The sequence below is a fragment of the Rhipicephalus sanguineus genome, unplaced genomic scaffold, assembly GCF_013339695.2.
Source record: "Rhipicephalus sanguineus isolate Rsan-2018 unplaced genomic scaffold, BIME_Rsan_1.4 Seq213, whole genome shotgun sequence".
In the NCBI taxonomy this organism is placed as follows: Eukaryota; Metazoa; Arthropoda; class Arachnida; order Ixodida; family Ixodidae; genus Rhipicephalus; species Rhipicephalus sanguineus.
Window position 1 is genome coordinate 38618 of NW_023614783.1, and position 11003 is coordinate 49620.

An 11003-nucleotide genomic window follows, 5' to 3' on the forward strand; every position below is an offset into this window, starting at 1 on the left:
TGTATCGTGTAACCAACACAATCGACACCCCAGCATTTTCTCGTGCAGAGCGGCAAGCCTGGCAAACCATGTGTGGCTGCTGTGGCTTAGGTTGCACTGCGGTACTCGCCTTCACCACTGTCGCCATTTGCGATTTCTCACATTCTACAATGCATGATCGACTCAGCTACACAAATTTCGCGTTTAGCTTCGTTGCTTTTATATAAGCACATTTACTCAAAAAAATTATCCAGAGGAACGAAAATGTCCGTGCTGCCCGTCGACGAGGAATATAAGTGGTGTCGCAAAATGCATTTAATTGGAACGATCTTTTTCTTTACAAAACAGTTCCCACTTTCCGACAATATATCATTACTATTGTTTAGCGAAGCTCAGAGAAGAAAAAAGACGTGCTACTGTATTTTCTTGTTACTAGAGATGCCTTTACGCAGTAGCCACCACGCTCTGGAAACACAATGTTTGACATTTTCTGCTTTTGTTCTAAATAAAAATGATGCAACATGTTTTTTCATAATACATTCTGCAGCCCTTTGAGAACATTTTGGGGGAATTTGAACAAAATTGTGATTGGGGTTTTTTATTATAGATTTTGAACCAAGGAGCACTTTTGTCTTTTTGGTATTTCGAGCATGAAAATTTACTACTTTGAAATTACTAGAGATATACAAATGCAGAGGTTCAATATTCACATAAAGGCCTATTTATACTGCAAATATGAACAAGCCAGGATGCTCACAGAAGTAGCCATAGCGTCCCAAATTTGACTGATTTTCCAAAACGCAGCGTTTTTCGTGAATTTTTAAAAATACATAATTTGCTCAGAATTCCATGAAATGATAAGAGCTATTTCCTCTTTACTTCTACTTCCGCTAAAAATAAATATATTTGTAATATATAGCTTCAGTATCTGCCAGCATGGTTGCGAGTTTCCGAAAACGCACTCTTCGTAAAATGGTCGTCGTCAACCGGCGACATTTGTCGAATTTTCCAGTGTTGAAAAAATTTTTTGTTTGAAAACGAACTGCGATTTCGTGCTGTGCAGTCATATGCGCACAACATACAAAATTATCAGGAAAATCGGAAACACGAAATATACACCGTTTTTTGATCTTTCGTGGAATCGACCATATGCGATGGCAAATAACGCACGCCCGCTTCCTGTTCCGGCACGGCTGCTCATTCAGTCACTGACTTAAGTGCCTGTTTTCACCGGTCGTGTGCGACTCGTGTGACTTGTATTTGCTAGCGGGAAAGACTTCTTCAACAAGAAATGACTGCAAGAAAACATTTCCCTTCGGTCAATGATGACACACCCGATTTAGACGCATCTCGATCGTCGTCGCGTATCACGCACCAGTGGAGACATCCTGCGACATTCCTGGCGACATGACGCAATTCGTTTCACATAAGAACCGCCCCTGCTTATAGGTGCAGAGGGTTTGCGCCGAACAAAATTGCGAATAAAAGCGCGGCATTTGGGGCGACGAAATTGCGCGAGATCGTGTGAACCGACGGTTGCTTCCTGTGGCGGATGCAGCTCGTCACCGCTTTCCTTGCCCACTGATGAAACACAGCCGCGCATTGAGAGCTCGTACTTCCGGTTGCATGCAGGCAGGTAGCGCACAATTAGTGTATGACAGCGAAACAGGGAGCGATGAGGATGGGGCCGGATACGCTACCGCGCTCAACTCTTAAAGGCGAAGCTTAAACGTCCCCCATTTTTTTTCTTCGTCACACCGTAATTCGTGTAGAGTAACTCAGTAGTAGATACACGTGTAACTGTCGAGCTTCGGAACTTTCGACCACCTGCAATATTTTCAAAAGCTTAATTGCTGCTTTCGTAGAAGACGCCGACCTAATTACTCACCATCGCGTTTTTGTGCTAATCAGGCACACGTGTGTTAGTTGCTCGTTGTGTAAAAAAAAAAAAAAACCACTGACGCTCAGAACTCTATGTATACATACTGCGCAGTTATAAACTATTTTTCGCCGGACAGACGCGTATTACGTGGTGGATTTACGATCATGCATCACTAATTGCCTTCATGAACTTGTAACACCACTCCTCCCTTTAACGCCGCAATGACATTGAGGGCATTTAAATATCTTGAAGCAGCTTCACTGACTTAACGTCGCGTAGACTGGTTAAACAAGGGAACTTTGCTCTATAGTGGCTTTGCCACCATCTGCACTGATCAACCAGTCTTCGCGATGTTAAGTCAGTGAAGCTGCTTCAGATTTCAAATTCGCAACGTTTACTGGACCAGAGATGGGTAGTGGGGCTTGCCCTAATTTTGCGGACCATACTCGCTAGGCTAGTTATCGACAGCTTCTTCATTTTAGTGGACCGGAGGTGAGTGATGGGACTTGCCTCATTTCGGTGGCCCACACCCGTTAGGAGCTGCGCTACGCACCGCAGTGATTAACCTTGATTTTAAACAGTCCCACTGTTAAAAATAAATAAGTAGTGAATAATCACTGAGATCTCTTATTATTGGGTCGGAATAACATCCTGATTACGCCTACGCCTCCGACGCAGTCGTAATCCGCTGGGGACGTTCTCGACTCTGCAGCCTGAGGAGACTAGTTACTATAACAAGCATGTTCGTCAAACAGCGTGGTCAACCGCGTAGCCCTGAAAATCCGCGCAGACCGCAGACGGCGACGTGAAAAACGGCGTCTGAGCTCGCCGCTGAGCGCGTGCTATTTACGGAGCCGTCCGGGCATTTGGTGGCCGAGGTCTGGCCGAGAGCGCTAGGCCAAACATTCCTCCCTCAGCTGACTCATACGAAGGTCAAAATAGGAGCCCTACCATAAACGCTGATGGTGACCACCTCTGAGTATAGTGCGCGTGTTCTAGGCATTTCTTTCTCCCCGGGGCTCCGGCGCACCAATCCTGAGTTTTTACACGAGGAGATTATTTTTTATAAGCCAACGCGTGAGATTAACATTATCAAAAAACACAGACCATTGGATGTATGTACAACCAATTTCATGTATCTTAGTGAGACGTGTAGTACTGTGGCATTGGTTGGTTATTAGCGTTAAAAAACTGCAAGACCGCCAGCACATTGTGACAACCACTCATGTATACGCTTCCTTAAAGGGACACTAAAGAGAAACAATTAATTGGTTTAGATTGATAAAGTGTGTTCGGAGAACTCTTGTGTAGTTTATTTCATCACCATAGGTTTATTAACAGAGTAGAAAACAAAGTTCAAAGTTTCATTTTTAAATTTCGCTCCGGACTTTGTAATTCGTGACGTAAAAGATTTCAAAGAGCATTTAACGTATTTTGGCGCCACTGGCTCGACGAAATTTCCACAAACTCGTTATGTCAAGTCTCTGGCCCCCTCAGAGGACAATGTACTTCGATTTAACCGATTAGGAACTACGCAGGCCCAAGCAGGCGCCGTGAAAAATATGTGACGTCACGGCAAATGGTGCGGGAATTCCAAGGTGGCGTCGCCACCTGTATTTTCTTTTTGCGCGTTTTCTCACTTATTAAGCGTCTTCGCGCAGAAAGCATGGTGTTTTTGGTATCGTGGAAGACTGCTTTACTAATGCGAGAAAAATCGTTTTGCTCTTTAGTGTCCCTTTAAAAACCGTAAATCCGAAGTAAAGTTACGTTCTAGAGTTTTACGTGTTAAATTAAGATCGCGTCGAGAAGAAGGCCGCAGCATTCGCGCCTCCTGGTGTTTGTTAACGTGAGCCTAAACCTAAATTTAATTTCGACTCCATCGAGAGATGGCCGCCGCGGCCAGGATGTCATAGGAAGTGTGGTAAACTGCACGCGTTTTTTTTTTTAATAATTAAATGTACTTGGGAGAGGTTGGCGCCTATGTGTGGCGCCGGCTACTCTTCTCTTTCGTAATAGTTGTCGTCGTAAAGTAGTGGTCCATCACAAAACTTTACAAATGGGCACATGGACGAGCACTCACGCACTTAGTCCCAGTACTCCAGTAGTCAACAGAAGATTTCAAAAAAAAAAAAAACAAATATTCACACAACCGCAACGTCCACACCTAGTAGAAGAGTTCACGAAGATAATCACTCAGCAGACACTGGACACCTCCAAATTGTTTCCCCACTGCCGCACTCTTTTATGCAAAGCAGGCGGCTTTACTACTGTGCCACAGATCATGAAAATTCATATTTTAATGCATTTTCCTTTTTGCACCAGTCGCTACACGTTCATAGTTCCTGCGCGGATCTTGGCGTCGTAGCCCGTGGTATCCACAAATGACTAAATGTGTTGCATTACTGAGAGAGAGGTAGCGCTGGGTAGCACATAGTTTGCTAAATGAACGATTATGTTTCACAAATAAGGAGCTTCAAAATGTGCCGTCGTTCTGTAGCCAATGCAATATGAATGTTACAAAACGAACTCCCAAAGTTCAGTAAAGCAGCATGTGTTTTTTTCTCTGTTGTAAAAAATAAAATAAACGAACAAAACAGAAGCGAGCTAGTTGGTACTGATTCATGCTTGTATAGCAGAAACGCAAAAAGGACGAGGACAAGAAAGTGCACAAAAGCGCTCGCGTTGTGCATTTTCTTGTCCTCGTCCTTTTTGCGCTCCTTTTACAAGAATGAAAAAGAAAAAAGGTAGGAAAACTTGGGACAGTTGAACGCGTGCAATGAATAAACACCATATCTCGGAGCGTGTGAATTACAGTAAACGCCAGACTTGGCAACCTGGCCACACGCTGAGAGAGAGAGCTGAGTTCATGGACCGCGCCTCAATCGATAATTTGGTAACCGAATGACGAGATTTAGGCTGGCTGTTCAATGTCAGCAGAATAATTGTGGCTTAATGTAATTAGTAATTTGGCTGTCATCAATTGCATCATCAATAAAACAACGACGAGAATTAGGAGCAGGAAAAGGAAAGGTGGGGCGGTTAGCCAGTGTGTCCTGATGGGATACCCGGCGCTGTGGAAAGGGTTAAAGGAAATGCTAGACGATAGAGAGAGAAGGTATAAAAAGAAGCAGAAAGTTCGCACGCTAACGCGATGCAATGTGATTCAACTATGACATGTCTGACACCCATCCCCAAATTCTTAACTATAGAAGCAATGCGCTTAAGGTTGTAAGCCCTAAACGAGACGTAGGCCAGGCCTCCAGGGCCCAGGACACTTTTCTGTCAAGGGGCGATCGTTCAATTTGTCACATACAGTCGGGAGTGTTTATCCTGCCCGCACCGTAACGGGGACAGTCACAAAGAACGTGCTTGATCCTTTAGTCGCAGCCAAGTTTTCATTAGAGGGGTAACACAGCCTATCACGCTTGTCACAGGACATGTCGAGTGCTAGAAAGATAACATAATTTAAAAAGTTAGAACCCCAAACTTCATAACAGTTCAAGATTGAAGCAGAGTTGTGTAGAAAATACGTGAAATTACACAAGGGAAATTGCGTGGTTTGCGTATTCAGTCAATGAAGTGCTTTACTGCATACAATAACAGTAAAGCGCAGTTATAACGAACTCAGATAAAAAAATTGCGTCTCTCCCCACACCAGTGGATTGATGAAAACCATGTCAGGGATCACGTCTTCTTACGTCGGAATGCGCATCGTAAATAAATCAGTAGACAGTATTAGAATACGGTGCGTATAGCGTTAGCGTTCCTTGGGTACGATACACAATTTTCGTCACTTAACGTGCATACCCAAGAGGGTAGCGTATGACGCATGCGCTGTGGCGACAAAAGCAAACGTAAAGCTTTGCGTACCCTATTCTAAAACTGCCTAATACCTCCGAAGGTGCTGCTACTTCCGAACCGCGCTTAAAACGTTATGTCGGAATTGTTGTGTTTACACGCGTCGTCAGGAACGTGCAAACAGTTCGTGGCGTTCCTCGCGAGTTCATCGGGCGATCACTTGCAGCGACGTGCGTGAATGTGACCCCTTTCGCTTGTTTACAGCGATCCCTCTTTTTAAATAGTCGCTTTGTCTGTCTGACACATTCCTTTCGCTTACGCAAGGCGGAAGCAACCGCAGACTTGTGCGCGAAGACGCTGCTTTGTTTCTGTTTTTCTCCTTGCTTTTCAGTACGCTGGCTGCAGTCTTTGCAGTGCTGGCTATGCATAGTATGCCGATCCTGAGCCTCCGCCAACACATGTGTCGTCGTTTGTCTCGTTGAGCGAAGCTGAGCGTCTCGCTCTGTGCCGTCCAGTCTCAAAATAATCACTGGGTCGGATCACGCGCAATAACAGCCGGTCTGCCAAGTCTCGTCTTGGTACAGTAAGTCTCCCCGTACTGCTCCAGATATTTTTTTTTTATGCATAATGATTCTACAGCCTGCCTCGACAAGTCCGTGCCGTGGGGCCGAAGTTATGCGGCGGGTGCTGTCCGATCCAGTCAGGGAAGTCAAGCCAGGAAGAGACAGTAAGGCGCTGCTGACGGCACGAAAGGCTAGCGAGGTTAGCCGACAACTGAAAAAAAAAAGAAAGATCTCATAGGATCCCTTGTGCATTCGCCTAGGACGACTCGAGGCGAAAGCAGTCGTCATCATCATTAAAGCTTGAAAGGTCACGTGAGTTTTTCTACCACACGCCGCGTTTTCAAGACCAGAGTCTTCGTTGATGCTGTGGCTTTGATGATGAATTATAGCTCAGCCCTTATAATGGTTTTGCTGCTTTCAAGCACCCCTCCCCCACCCCTTGTTACGCAATTCACTAGTGTGACGCCTGAATGCGATTCTGCGCTTCTGCCATGCAATATTATGTCTTGAACGCCTTCAAGACAGCGCGAAAAAATGGCACGAACAAGAGAAGATTTAAGAACATACGTGAACTCCAAGGTGACGTCGCCACCCGGATTTCACGCAGCAACTCGCTGTGACGTCATAGATTTTTTTAAAGGCGTATGTCTGGGCCTACGCCGTTCTTAATCGGCAAAAGTGAAGTACGTTGTTGTCTCAGGGGGTCGGAGATTTACCGTAGCGAATTCCAAGAAATCTCGTTGAGCCAACGTGGCAGAAATGAGAAACACTTTGACATCCGTGATGTCACGCTAACGATCATATGCAGAGATCTTGGCGCGAGATTTAAAAACCTTCAACATTCATTTCCTCTTCCATTAATAAAGCTACGGTGGCGAAATTAACTGCAGTAGAGTTTTGAAAGAATGACTTACCAGTATAGAGTAATTCAGTGATTTACGCTAGTTTCCCTTTAAAGAACGTGCAACGAAAATTATGAGAACTTGAATAGTGAATAATGGTGAACGAAAATTATGAATAGTGCTCAGCCGCAGTGTATGACAGCGGAACAGTGCACCCGTGAATTGGACATGAAGCACTTGTTTGGGCAACCAGTGCGTCACAGTTATACGTGTTCTGCTCTGCTGGTCAGTGCACTGCCCGACCGACGCTGCATGTGGCGCGGCGCCAGTTTGTGCCTGTGTGTAACGCCGGCTACTCCTCTCCTCTTACATGACAGCTGTCACCGGTACGTTGTCAACGATCACAGAATTAGGCAAGCAAACACAAACTAGCATTCACCCACCCATCTCAGTACTGCAATAAAAATGCTCATGCAATAGGAGAGTTTACATAGCATAACACACACACAAACGAAATGTCCGCACATAAAATAAAATTTCGCCAAGACGTTCACACAGAAGATAATCAGGCACATGCAAATTGCTCTTTAACTGCCGCACTCTTACTGCAACTGCCATATTCGCGGAGAAAAATGCTGCACTAACGTGAAAATACAAGAAACGTGTAGCCAATAATGTTTTACGAATAACAATGCCAGCTTTCTACACTGTCTCCTATTTCATTCTATCACCTTCTTGTCTATTTCCTTTTCTTTTTTCCCACGTATTTTTTCCTGTTGAAGCATCGCCTAGTCGGGGCATTCAAGGACGGCGCGATCACAGCCGCCGGGTGCGGTGTTGGAAGGAATCCAGTTCGCGGCCGCGTAGTTGTATATATACCCGGAAGACGCTGTGTTTTTTTGGGTTTTTTTGTTTTTTTACATGACGCATCCAGGGTGCGTCCTTTCTGCAGGTGATTTGTGGGGCGTTAGTGGGTTATTTAGGAAACTATAACGCAATGAAGTATGAATTTCTTAGTCAGAATTCTCGTAGCATAGCACATATTCAAATAGGAGAAACAAAAACCTACAAATTTGTAGGTATTTTAATCAATATTTTCTTGGTGTAAAATTGCAAATTAGCAGTTCTTTACGATGCCTACAAGCTGACTTGAGTTAAAAAGCGAGAAATTACGTAAAATTTCAGGAGCTTTTGACTTGCTTCAAAAGACCAATTCGTGGTGAATGAAAAAAAATATATGCATATATTACCCCAGTGGCAGCTTAGCGGCTAACGTGGTGTGATGCTAGTCCGCCGCGGTGGTATAACGGTTACGGTGCTCGGCTGCTGACCCGAAGGTCGCGGGTTCGATCCCGGCCGCGGCGGTCGCATTTCGATGGAGGCGAAATGGTAGAGGCCCGTGTACTTAGGTTTAGGTGCACGTTAAAGAACACCAGATGGTCGAAATTTCCGGAGCCCTCCACTACGGCGTCTCTCATAATCATATCTTGGTTTTGGGACGTAAAACCCCAGATATTATTATGTGGTGTGATGCTACATATCAGGGTGCGAGTTCGATTCCCGCCCACGGCGGTCGCATTTCATTGGGGGCGAAATGCAAAACCACCCGTGTACTCACATTCAGGTTCGCGTTAAAGAACCCTGAGGGGTGAAAATATATACGAATGGAGTCGTCCACTATGGCAAGCATCAATGATGACGTGGTTTTGGCACGTAAGGCTCGAGAACTGAATTTTTAAAATAAATTACCGGCGTAACGCGCAGAAGGTATCCCAGTATCATGCAGAAATAACTGGCCAGCCAGTGCGCTAAACCTTTTACAGTCGCAAGATCTCGTTTTTCTCTTATTGAAGAACATTGCAAAATGTAACGTACTGGATAACTTTTGGCTTACAGCTTTGCGTAGGTATCCCTCCTAAGGTCACGTGTATCGCTACTGGTGCTGAACATCGTGATATGCATTCTGGACTGACAGTCATTTAAAAAAATGAAAATTATTTGCGTGATACCCAGTGCATACTATAAATGCAGTAAGTTATGAAAAGAAATGAATATACGAGAAGCAGTTATGACACCAATTACGGCACTCGGGCGATTAAGGGAACGTTAAGGACTCGCTAACAGCTATGCCCAGCGTTACAGCTATACTAAAGTTGTTAGTGTTATCCACTTCGTACCGAGGATGTCGCTTGTTGTTGGCACTAAGTTCCATATTGCGCGTCAGGGGGCCCAGCCACGCGACACACTTTTCGCATCTGGCGAGCGGCTTGGCGAAGCTGGATAGCTTACAAGTTAGCAGGGCGCCCCGAGTACGTGTATCGCTAATGTGCCATTTGCAAGTTATATCGCTGAGCTCTCACGCACTGCGTACAAGGCTCCTGCTTTTGGAGACAGCGATGACAAGTGCTTCGGACTGTATGCCAGCTCCGAAAGCCGCTTAGCAAACTGGATGAGACTCAGGTAGGGAAATGGTGGCAGCAGACGCGGCGTGTTGTTTATTTTTGGCTCCGTCTCCTGCTGCAGAGAAAAATGAGATCCAAGAAGAGCCTTCCGGTATCCAGCATCTTGAAGGAGCAGCTTGAACGTGTTGACGGCATGTTCGAAGTCAGTGCGTCACCGCAATTTCTGCGGAGAGCTTCAGGTGCTACGATGTACCGGGTCGACCACATCTAAGGTGAAAAGCTCATTTTATTCAAGCCCTCAGAATCTGATGTTTACTACATAATCCAGAAAATTGTTATCGTGTTCCGTAAACGGGTTCCTCTTCTATCAGAAGACAAACTCGTGAAGTATAGTAAGCGTACTAGTTTTACCGGCTTTAATACTAATGAGGTTCTCACCTTAGACGACCCTGTACAAGCATTATTCATTGCGAGACAATGTCCAGTACTCTACGTGAAGTATTAGAAATGTTACGTTAAAGGAGCCACAAGAACAGCGACGGGAAAATAGCAGCGGCAATATAAATTACTAGAATTAAAAATGAGTGGATAAATATACACAGAATTTTTTTACAGTTGTATTTACTATTCTACTGCTTAATATATTGGCAAAAAAGAGCAGCTTTTATTGAGGCGAAAGTCTTATTATATGTCTCATTCGAACGTTTCCTTGAAAAAAAGCCGGAATGAAATAAGTGAAAGATCACGTGACGTCTACGGGAGCGAAAGACATACAAAAGCGAGTGAAATCATAAGTGTGCACTTGCGAACGGGTCTGCACCTCCAATCTTCCTGCGATGTACTTGATAATTCTTGTTTCCATTTCAAATTAAATAAATACCCATTAAAATGAGTTCGGTGACTCGAATGTAATTGCGTTACCGCGGTTTCGCATTCGTTTTGTTTCCGGTTTATCTTCTTACGCCTCAACTAAGAAAATTCAAGAAATGAAGTATACTCCCTTTGGTGAATATAAAAGTTTTTTTCTTTCGAAATCTTGTTTCGCTGGAGCCCCAGGGTTGAAACCCGCTTTTTCAGGACTGCCCGTTTTTGTTTCTTTTATACCGAAAACGCCATCGTGTCCTGTACAAGAAACTCGCCTTAATCGTGTTAGCCATGGAATGATGGATAACAGTGCCAGAAAGGTTTTGCGTGTTTTGCATCAGCGGCCTCCCATGAGACACTCGCGAACTCGCAAGTCGAGATACTTTAGTGTAGCCCAGAATGGCGTAAGAACTAGGAGTTGGCACTAATGTTTCGCATTTTACAATCTACTGTAGCAGCAGTTGAGTTGACTACGCATTCGTAGAACCAAAAGGTCTTTGACCTCACCGTTTTTCACTCGATAATAATTTTGCCCCTGTGGTAAGGTAGTGAAAATGACGTAAAAGAAAGCACAAATATCAGGCACATCTTTTTCTACACTCATGGAATACATAACGGCGCCCGACTTACAGTTTGAGCTGATTCAACCGTTCGCTTGCGTAAATAAATTAGT